Source organism: Cyanistes caeruleus, chromosome 3 (genome assembly GCF_971803275.1).
Source record: "Cyanistes caeruleus chromosome 3, bCyaCae1.hap1.1, whole genome shotgun sequence".
Taxonomy (NCBI): Eukaryota; Metazoa; Chordata; class Aves; order Passeriformes; family Paridae; genus Cyanistes; species Cyanistes caeruleus.
In genome coordinates, this window is record NC_141703.1 from 71,910,377 (window position 1) to 71,921,419 (window position 11,043).

The following is an 11,043-nucleotide window of genomic DNA, read 5'->3' on the forward strand; positions in this document are numbered from 1 at the left end:
ATAACAAAGGAAAGAAAAACGTATCACCACAAACAAAATGAGATGGAAAAAGAAGTGGGAGAAAATAAAAAGAAAAAAAAAAACAAAAACAGCCACAAAATAGTTCAAGTTCTGTATGAGGTAAGGCTGACTGGAAATGGAATCCAAGGCAAGAATAGATCTGGTCAGCAAGGCAAGTATGATAGGTTTTCACAGCTGCACTGGCTGGCTGGCTGCAAGCTACATTATGCAATCAAGACTCCAGCTTATCCAACTGTTTTTAAATTGTAAAAGGTAGTCTTATCCAGTCCTGGACAGGACTACTGTGGTTTTCAATTCCTAGTCCTTTCCCCTTTTCTTCCTAGAAAAATCCTGTTTAAGGATTCTAACAGCCAGTCCATCATGGGAGCCAAGATGGTAGAAAGCTGAAAAAAAGAGCAAATACTCCACACCTACATAACTCTTCACCCCTAAATTTCATTGTGACGATTCATAGCCCTAAATTCACTCCCAAAATTAAAAACACAAAACAATCAAAAAAGCCAGAAAAGGCTGATGTTGGTACAAACACAAAAGGACAATGACAAACCTAAGTTTTTGACAAATCTAGTCTGGTTTAAATGGTCATACAACCAAGGATATATACATTAAATTTAAACCCATGAAAAATATATGCAGTAGTATTTAAGCCTGTATTTTGTCTTTTGAATCCACATATGCAACTGGAAGTATATTCTAAGCCTTAAAAAAAAAATAAAAATCTATTAACTTTCCCAGCAGGAAGCTTTTCAAATCCTCTATATATATCCTTTTGCCTAAAAAGAAGAAAATGATGCCTCAATAAGCTATTCCAACTCCTAGTTATTGTAACTGCTGAAAGGCTACACGTTGATCCCTGTTTCATTTTGTACTGCTTAGGCAATAACTGACACTCAGAAATTCAGCCTTTAACACCAGGGATGGAAAGGGAAATGGAGGAAGCACACCCTATTACCTAATGTTATTTGGTACACAGTCTCTCCTAGATCAGGATTAAGTCACACCCTAATCTAGTCTCTTTTAATTGAGAAATAGACTGAGTTTCTGAAGTCTGTTAATAGAAAGCATGTTTTCTGCTCCTTCACAAATAATTCTTGTGTATCTTCACCAAACTTTATGGTTCTTTTAAATTGCTATAAAAGCTGAATTTAGTTCAGATCATTACAGTACTATACACAATATTAGTCAAACCATCTCAGTATTTCTATTTGTTAATTCTTTGCAGAGAAGTATACATAGCAATGGTCAAACACAGTGATGATGGCAAATATCCAACTTTTGCTTCTGGTTAAAAAAAAATCACCTTTGTTGTGCTCTCAATTTTCATTCATTTCTAAATTGTGGGGGTTTTTATTACATGGATTATAAAGGACTTCTTACCTAGCCTCTCTAGATACTACTTAGCTTCCTTAATGAGGCATCACCTGCCAGAACAAAACATCATTTCCCGAATGAACATTTTTTTCAAAAAACATAACCACCCTAACAAGCAAAACTACTACTAATAATAGTAATTATTACAGTAAACAAGATCCGAAACAATGCACACATGCAAACACTTGTTATAAATTCAAAAGACGTCTGGTAAATTCTGACATCATAATAAGAATTATTAAACATTTATAGATTGGTATATTAACAATCAATTGTTCCTCAAATGAAATGATGATGTTATTTCAGGTATCACAGAACACTGTTTTCTTCCCCTTTCCACAGGGACATGCAAAAAAAAAACCAACAACAAAAAAGCCCAACAAAAATAAAAAACTATGAAAAAGCACCAAAAAGAAAGAAAAAAAAGACACCAATACCACACCCATAGGTCTCAACTGTTATCACAGACTCCCAGGAGCCAAAGCTGTAGACCACATCATGCTAGCCACTGTGCAAACACAAAGTACAACTGTTCAAAGAGCAAACAATCTAAACATAAGGGGCAACAGATGGAAAGAGACAAAAATGAGAATACAAGGAAACAGCACCACCATAAACAATGGTTACAATTAGTTCTTGTTCTAAGGATGGTGTGTTTGAGTCCCAGGGTGACAGGAAAGGTAGTGGTTTGGGATTGTTTTCAGCAGGCTTTATTTCCTAAAGCCAGCTTCTTTTGCATTAACAGGTTGCAACTGCTTGCTTGTAAGGGTGCACACACAGAACTTCTTCAAGCATGAGGAGCACCACAGGAGAATGGATGAAACTGTTTAACTGCCCATGATGTCTCTTCCTAAACAGCACTTATAATCTCATTAACAACAAAAAAACAGATAGTACCTTTCACAGTTAAATCCCAACATTAGATTAAATGTAAGTAAAACCTGTTGGTTTTACCACCATAAAATGCAAAAAGACTGGACAGTCAAAAGAGAAGTCCAGGAAAACACTCTGGTATACAATTATGAATCCATATCAACAGAACAGGATCATTCTTACCATATCTGTTAAGAAAAATGGTTACCACACAACACAGAGATCAAAGGCACAGTATGAGATGTACTCAAGTGATTTATTAACACAGCTAAATAACAAACACTTAATTGCTGATTAACAGTTAAGACACCACTTATTATGCGAGAGAAATCCACAAACTTGCTTAGAAGAGTGTGTGCTATGTCTAAAACCAGGGCTGGATTATGGACTTGAACCCATGATCTCATGACACTGCTGTCTATAAGCAACAGCACAGAGAGTTTTCCAAAGTCAAAAGCACACACAGAGATTTAGATAGTTTAGAGGGCAGCAAGTCTGGAAGAGAGAGACTTGAAGGTCATCCATACAAGCAGGACAGCTGAGTTTATGAATGAGATGAACAAGATGACTTTTAGAGAAATCTGATGTAGTACTAGAAGTAAATACCAAGCTGCAAAGATCTTACACAGGTCTAAGGAAAAGGAAGTCCAAAAACAAGTAAGTTTTTTACCAAGGTTACTTTCAATGAGAGGGGAAAACAAAAAGCAAAAGAAGCACAGTTACATTTTGAGTTACCTCAAATGAATTAACTTTTCTTAATGTTCAGTATGGTATGGTTGCATTGCATAGAAGAGCCTAAAGAAAGGTAAGATACCAATACACTTCCAACAAAAGCGTGCAGGAGGAAAACAAACACGTCCATGTTTCTTGGACTGACTGTGAGCTGTAAGCAGCCCTCAATTAGTAAAATCTGGCATAACCCATACAATTGTATGTGCACAATTTTCTATCTTCTTCAATGCCGTTTTTCACAGAAAAAGATTAGAGGAAACTAAACGTAGAAACCAACACAAACACAACACAACCTCTTTCATAATGCCACTGATCTCTCCTAAAGATCTGGCCCAGCAAAACTTCCATCAGTAGCTCTGGTTCAAGTACCCAAGCAGCTGTTGTCCCCATTAGTGCCCCACTGATGCCCCATCAAATGCCAGCATGTGCCCAAGCATACATCCCTATTCTGTACACGGGAAGGGTGGAACTGAGATGACATACTGCTTAGCATGTGTTGGGGATAAAACTGATGAGCAGGGATTACACCTAAACAGACTTCTGTACAGCACTAGGTACACAAATGTCAGTATTACAGCCTTTGGAAGCTACGGCGATGCTAACTGAAGGATTCAGACAGCCTTCTAAGGGTTAAAGAAGCTGTATAATAAAGTTGATTGTACTTTGTATCCCTTAAATAAAGAAGTAACATATTACATGTTACATTTTTAGAGACCCAAACACAGTTTTGCACAACAGCAAACACAAGTAGTCTCTTCTCAGACAAACTTAAAAATCCCAAACAAACCCATCAAAATCCTTCTGCGTTAGTGACACTCAGTAGGGCTGGCTAGAGCACTGACAATGCCTGAGTGTTTCAAATCAGTATTGCAGCTACTCTGTTCAGATCACTGAACACTTGCTTCTGCACCCCACCTTTGTGATGAGTCCCTGCTATCTCTAATAATAATATAATCTAATAAGATTATTCTCTAATAGCTGATGGTGAGAAAGGGGCAGAGAAAGGAGTCATGGTAAAGCTAATCCCAAAAAATTTAGGAGACATGGACAAAAATTAAGCATTTAAGCATGAGGACAAACTTACAAAGCACAAATGCTCTCTGAATCAAGAGAATTTGAAAAATATGTTGTGGCAATCTTGTCATTGGAAACTGTCACTTGAACACAAACATTACTGATCTCTGTATATTTTACTTACATTGGACTAATAAAATCTGTATTATAATGACTGATTGAAATAATTTTGTTTTGATAGCAAACTTCTTGAAGCAAGAAAATAACTTCCATCATTAACACATCCAGTCCATGAGACACCTCAGGTGAAGGCATAAAAAACCCTCTGTGGACCATGTCCATAAAGGACAGTCACTGATTTCATCCATTGTAATATAATCAAACTCTTTATGTGTCCTATTGAACTCTGGTGGCATTGAGTTTCACAGAATACATTTAAAAATTATAATTTCTGGAAGTTCATAGAAAAGAAAAGCTTTAAATTGTCAAAATCATTTAAGTATAACTAAGTGGCAATGAAATCATAGAATCATTTAGGTTAAAAAACACTTAGGATCAAGTCCAACCATTGAACTGACATCACCATGTTCATGACTAAACAATGTTCCCAAGTTTCATACCTACACATCTTTTAATTACTTCCAGGGATGGCAACTCCACCACTTTCCTGGGCAGCATGTTTCTATGCTTGACACCCTCCCAGAGAAAAAAAATCCCAAATATCCAATCTGAACTTCCCCTGGTGCAACTTAAGGCCATCTTGTCCTGTCACTTGTTCCCTGGGAGAAGAGGCCGACCCCAGCTGGCTGCAGCCTCCTTTCAGGCAGTGCCAGAGAGTGATGAGGTCCCCCCTGAGGCTCCTTTTCTCCAGGCTAAACACCCCCAGCTCCCTCAGCTGCTCCCCACAGCACTTGTGCCCCAGAGCCTTCCCCAGCTCCGCTGCCCTTCTCTGGACACGCTCCAGCCCCTCAATGTCTTTCTTGCACTGAGGGGCCCAGAGCTGAGCACAGCATTTGAGGTGTGGCCTCAGCAGTGCCGAGTCCAGGGGGACGGTCACTGCCCTGCTCCTGCTGGCCACACCACTGCTGATCCAGGCCAGGATGCCATCGGCCTTCTTGGACACCTGGTCATACACGGGATTGTATCCAACCAAGCCAACCACAGCAGCAAAGAATGCTGCTTAACCATCTGAGTAGGAGGTAAGGGATGGAGAATTACACGACAACAGAGACACAAAGCTTGTTCATGCATTAGAAACCACAGAAACACCGGAGAACAGTCACAGATGAATGGGCACTTCACTCCCAAAATAGGTGGCAGGATGAATAGTCCCAATGAAGTGCATTTACACCAATACATACAGCATGGGTAACAAAAAGGAGGAGCTGGAATCCAGTGTGCAGCTAGAAAACTGTGATATTAAAATCAATAAAGTGAAAGAACTAACTGAGGAGGCCATAACATGCAGCTGCATTCCAGAAGTCTCACACTTCTTCCTTCTACCAAACATTTCTTTTAGAAGTCTAAAACACACTATCTGACAAACTTCCAAATCTTGATCCAAAATGAAGAATGGGTCCAAAATGAAGAAACTAAATTGAGTAAATCATTCATACACCAAGTTGGCATCTACTGGTATCTGTGCCACCAGCACACAGGGCAAGCTATAAATATGGAAGACAAACTAAGCTTCATCTGAACTCTAATGTGTGAGCAGCCCAGTTAGCCACATAAGCAGTCAGCTACTAAGATTAAATCACTGAAACAAAGTTGAAGAAGGTGAAAAGGAAACACTTTCAGCTGCAGAGTTAAACACAATTTCAGTGGACACCGAACTCCCACTGCAACTTAGGGGGCTTTTAAGGCCCTCATAAGGCAAATACAACCTCAACCTTCTCAGACAGGACATGAGTAGTCTTTTGAACTCTTGTCAACTCAAATTTCAATTCCTTTCCACAAATTGGTTGCATTCATTGTCAACTGTAATGGAAAAAATAAATAGTTCTCCATGAACAGAGAATTTTCTGTTAATAACAATTCTTGATACAAGTTCTTAATCAAACTCCCTACACTGCTTTTGTTGCAGGGTGTATCAATTGAGTGCAAACTCAAACAATGTGACAGAACTTCAGTAATTCTGTACTTAAGTCCTCAAAACCAAATTGAAAACTTCTCAAACAACACAAGATGATTCATGATGCTGCAGGACCAAAGAAACACAAACCCAAACCAAACAACTCCAGCAAAAATCTGAAAGACACTGTACCAGCTTTGTACTACATCCATCTGTACACTTGAACAAGCTCTATAAAAGACAAAGAAACTTGATTTTTACAGCCACTTTGACATTCTTGCTGATGCAAATCCCTCGTAGCATGTTGTTACAGGGTAAGCAACAGCAGAATGCAATCATGTATTTTAGGTCTAAGAGGATTAATAACAACAATATAAAGCAAATTTAGTATATAATAAAGTGAATTTATTGCTCTAATTAAGACAGTCCTCTGCTAAAACAAGTTACTTTGTTTAACCACCTAATAAGGTAGCTGATGAGTTTGGTTCCTAGAGATGACCTTGCAGCACTAAGCATGAAATACATTCCCTCCCAGAACAGCATGGTCCTATCACATGCCATAAGAAGGCTGTACCATCATCGCAGCTGGAGGAGGACAATGTGCCACCTACCAGGATGCTTTTATGCAAGACATTTACTGAGCCTTAGCAAGTTTTACTGAATCTTAGCTATATGGCTGTTCTTGGCAGTATTCTCATCTTTTCGTAAGCAGCCACACAAAGCTGCAATAACTTTTGTCAAACCAGCTCCAGTACACAACAGTCCCCCTCCTTCCAAAGCCTTATTTGCCTTGATTGCTCCTATAAGTAACTTTTTTTGACGTGAAGGATCATCAGAAAAAACAGAATAGCTGTTAGACTGGAATGCATAACGAATCAGAAATAAAATTAGATGGTAGCCTTGCCTCCAAGATATGGTAAGAGTTAGAAAAATTACTATTAAAATTTTTAAACTGCTGTAGCAAGTCAAGGGTTGGAACAGACCGCTTTATTAATGATAACATGCCATGCAAACTCTTACAAGTCCTTGATGCGGTTCGTAATTTTAGATGCTCAGAATAAATCCAGATCTGATGTCCTCATTGTAAGCAGTGAGGTTTTGCAGCGAACCACTCATTCTTTGTATACGTAAGCCACCAAAAAGTGACAAAGAAAGTTGCGAGCTTTGCGAAATATGGAAAATCTACCATATAAAACGGCAGGGGGACAGAAATAAAACTGAAAAAAAAAAAAAATAAAAATTCAAGATACGAGTGGCGTGGAAGACTGCACCACCTGAATCCGTGGTGTACACCCAATCAAGGGACCCAGAACGCAAGAGAGGCGCTGCCTTTTTGTTTTGTTCTCGGGCTGCACGTTCCCAGCGGAGCCGCCGCGCTGCCCGCCGGCGCCTCTGGCGGCACAGCCCGCGCACCGCGCCCGGGCCCACCGCGGCAGCTGCCGAGCCTCGCCCCGTGCGCTCTCGCAGCCTCACCTGCTCCTTCGCTGCACTACCTGGCCATTCCGGAATCCCCCCATGCAGCTGAAAAACAGCCCCAATACTAACAAGGGCAAAAAACAGAGTCAAGTTACATCCCAGTCCTACCCACAGGGATTGGCAACCAGCTTCTCCTTAGCCAACCTAACACCCAACAGAGATCAAAATCTGCTCTGAAAATCCCACACAGACAGAACACCGAAAATCCTCGCTATTGAGAACCTGTGGGTCTCCCCAGTGTCCTTCACCTTTTCGGGGAAGGGGCAAAACGGATGGCTCGGAACCCCGGCCAAGGAACCCAACAAAACCACCCAAACAAATCTGTGGTGTAGAGAACCAGTCTGAATGCACAAAGAGACGATGAAGTGCGCTTCTCCATCGGAAACCCCTGGGTGATTTTAAATCTCCCATGCCTCTTCTTAGCTTCGAGATGATACGCGGGACACGCGATTCGAGCAATGGGAGGGGGGAAAAAAAAAAAATTCAAGATGGCTGAAGGTGTCTGGTCACGGATTTTCATACACGCTCCAGAACTCTAGAGGGCACCCGAAATATGCCCTCCTCCTTCCTCCTCCCTCCCGAGCCGGGTAACGTGAGCAGCGGCAGCAGCCCGTCGTCTGCCTGCCGGAGTTGGAACTGCAGGAGCGATGTCTGCAGCAGCAGCGCCCACCCCGAGGAGGAGCCGCCTCACAGCCATTACTGGGGCTTCGCCCCAGGGCAGCTGCTGCTGGACCCAGGAATTTCCCAACCCAACCTCATTCCACCCCTGCCCGCGGAGAATACGGGGTGGAAGGAATAGTTCAAGCCCGCCGTAAGCAGGTCTAGCAAAGGCAGAAATAGATACACAAATAGCATTCACAATGGAGCTCCCTCTCCTTGTTGGTCGCTGCCAAGGCTGCACCAAACTGGGCTGGAGCCTAAGGGAAAGACACGGGGTTAAGAGGGGGCAGCGAGGATCAGGCAGCGCCCCCAAGGAGCGTTTCCATCGCCTGGCCAGGGCAGGTACTGCCTGCATCACTCACCACTTCCCTCTAATCCCAATCTTTCAAAATAAATAAATAAATAAATAAACAAACAAACAAATAAATTCACTGCCCTCCCTGGGGGCGGTGGGGTACTCCTCACGGCACACCCACGCCGTTTGTCCCCGCTGAAGGAAGGAGGGACGAGGAGCCCTCCCCGGGCGCCGCCGCAGCGGGGGCTCCTACCGCGAGTGTGGGGGACAGAGGCAGCGGTGGCACCCACGGCGGGGAGCAGCGAGTGTTACCTGCGAACTTGCCCTATCAGCCCTGAACCGGCGCCCGGGGGCCCGCGGGGCCCTCAGCGGCAGCGCCCCGGCGCCGGGCGAGCGCTCGCGGCCCCCGGCCGCTCGCTCAGCAGTTGCCCCTGGTCTCGGGTTTGCCCCCCTGCAGTCGGCCAGCAGCACTACCGCCTCCCGTCCGCCATTAGAGGGACCCAGCCGAACAATACGGGAGGGGAGCAGCGGCGGCGGCAGAAGCCGCGGAGCGCCGGGCAGGGGAGGGGAGAGAAGGGGAGGGACGCACCCGCGGGGGGGCGGCGAGGGCGGTGGATGGGGGAGGCACCGGGGCAGAACAACAGCCGAGGCCCCGGCGGGGAAGGGAGGGAGAGAGTTAAAATAGGAGGCGCTAGAGCAGACCCGGCCCTTCCCCCAAATGCCCCTGCCCCCCCCCCCCCCCCCTTCGGGGCTGCCCCCGAGCGCCCCCCATTTACCCCCACCGGCCCCATCCGCGGCGCAATGGTTATGCGCGGAACTGCCCCCGGTGCCGCCCGCACACCCGCCGCCAGAGGTGGCGGCGCGGCAGCGGCACCGCGGGGTACTTCGCCCGGGTAGCTAGGAGGCACGGCGGCTGCTTTCCCATCCCCGCCCTGGGGGCAGCTGAGCACCGCCAGTCCCCCGCCAGCCCGCCCCGGTGAGGCGCAGCGCCCCGCGCCCCCGCCTTACCCGGCTCCCCTCCGCCTGCGGGCACGGACCCCCCCGCGGGGGACGCACGCACTCTGCGCTACTCCTCCGGCGCCTCAACTCTAACTCGGTCCAGTCCCGGGCGAAGCGCAGCTGCTGGCGAAGGGGAGGAGGAACCGGGCCAAGGGAGCTCGGGGAGATCCGCCTCCCTGCCCCGGCATTGGCTTTCCCAGAGGGCGGGCTCTGGCGCTGGGCTAACCGAGTGGGTGCGCCGCCCATCCATCAGAGCCGCCCGCAGCCGGTTGACCCTATAAACTGCCAATCTTCCTCCTGGCCATGCTTGGGGTTCTTCCCACTTTGATCCATCAGGTTTGAGGAACCCGGATCGCTGCCCACCGACCGGCTCGTTACCCATGCCCGAGGGTTGCGCTGGCGCTCCCCGCACCGCTCTTTGACAGCGGCAACTTGCAGAAGTTGTCGGTGCCGCCGAGCCGGCTGCGCCCCGCCGGCCGCGGGCAGGGTGCGTTGGCCGTCCCGGCCGTGCGCTCGGTCCCTGCGGACGCCACCGCTCCGGCCGTGGGGCGCGGGCTCGCCTCTCCCGCTCCGCCGCTGAGCTATAGGGGCTGGCAGTGCTTCTCCGAGGGTTCCCATTCCGCTCCTTCCCTCCCCTCGCCAGGGCTATGAACCTGGGGCCATTCCCATGGTGGACAGAGCATAGCTAATGGAAGCGTTCCCAGAGGGAAAAGGGAGAGTTCACGTCTCCTAAGGAGGGCGCCTGGCCCCGCAGCCTGCCCCGCCAAGCAGCGCCTCCTCAGCCGAGGACGCCTTAGTGCCCCCACCCGCCGGGGGGAGGGCGCCATATCAGCCGCCGACATGGCTCCTGGAGGAGGAGGTGGTGGTGGTGGTGGAGTTGGTGGTGGCAGTGGTGGTGGCGTCCTCCATTTTGTCGGAAGCCGCCGCGGGGAGCTTGGTACCAATTCGAACCAAAGTGAGGCGCAGCGGGGCGTCCATTTGAAGAGCCTCCGTCCGGCTTCCCCGCGGGAGAAGGAGCCGGGTGCCCTCGGCAATGCCACAGGGTGGGGATGAGCGCTCCAGCCAGGCGCCGGCAGCCAACTCTCCGCCCGCCCTTCACCAAAATGGAGGATGCGCGCTTCCCTTGCGCGGCTCCTTCCCCCGCGCTGGCCATGGCACCAGCGCCCGCTCCTTCGAGGACCCGGGGCGCGCAGCCGCCCGTCTGGCGCACTAGTCCCGCTCTGCCCCGTTCACCCATCCTCCTCTGCCCAGAAGAGGGAGAGAGAGAGCGCAGTAGCCGCCCTGCCTCTTCTAGCCGGGATCAATCCGTGTCAACCACGCGGATCAGCGTCCCCCGGCGAGAGAGAGCCTCTTGTGAGCGCAAGGAGCTGGGTTTCAGCGGCTGGCGCCATTTCCAGTCGGGGGCTGGAGCCTGCCGCGGGATCAGCCTGAGGGACAGCCTTCCGCACGGGCGGCGCTGGGGTCATTGAAGGGATGTTTCCTCTCTCTACCTTTGATGTGTTTGGCTAGTAATTTTCATGTGTGGGAG

The 11,043-nt window shown here is 47.6% G+C and overlaps 1 protein-coding gene across 1 annotated transcript in view; it reads right to left on the reverse strand.

Moving 5' to 3' along the window:
- The window catches only part of ZMYM2 (zinc finger MYM-type containing 2), a 92,624-nt gene extending 83,046 nt beyond the window's left edge, over positions 1 to 9,578 (reverse strand). Inside the window, exon 1 of the mRNA XM_086883792.1 lies at positions 9,525 to 9,578. The gene's annotated coding sequence lies outside the window, so the exon portion shown is untranslated. The remainder of the gene's footprint in view (positions 1 to 9,524) is intronic.
- Between the last annotated feature and the right edge of the window lie 1,465 nt (positions 9,579 to 11,043).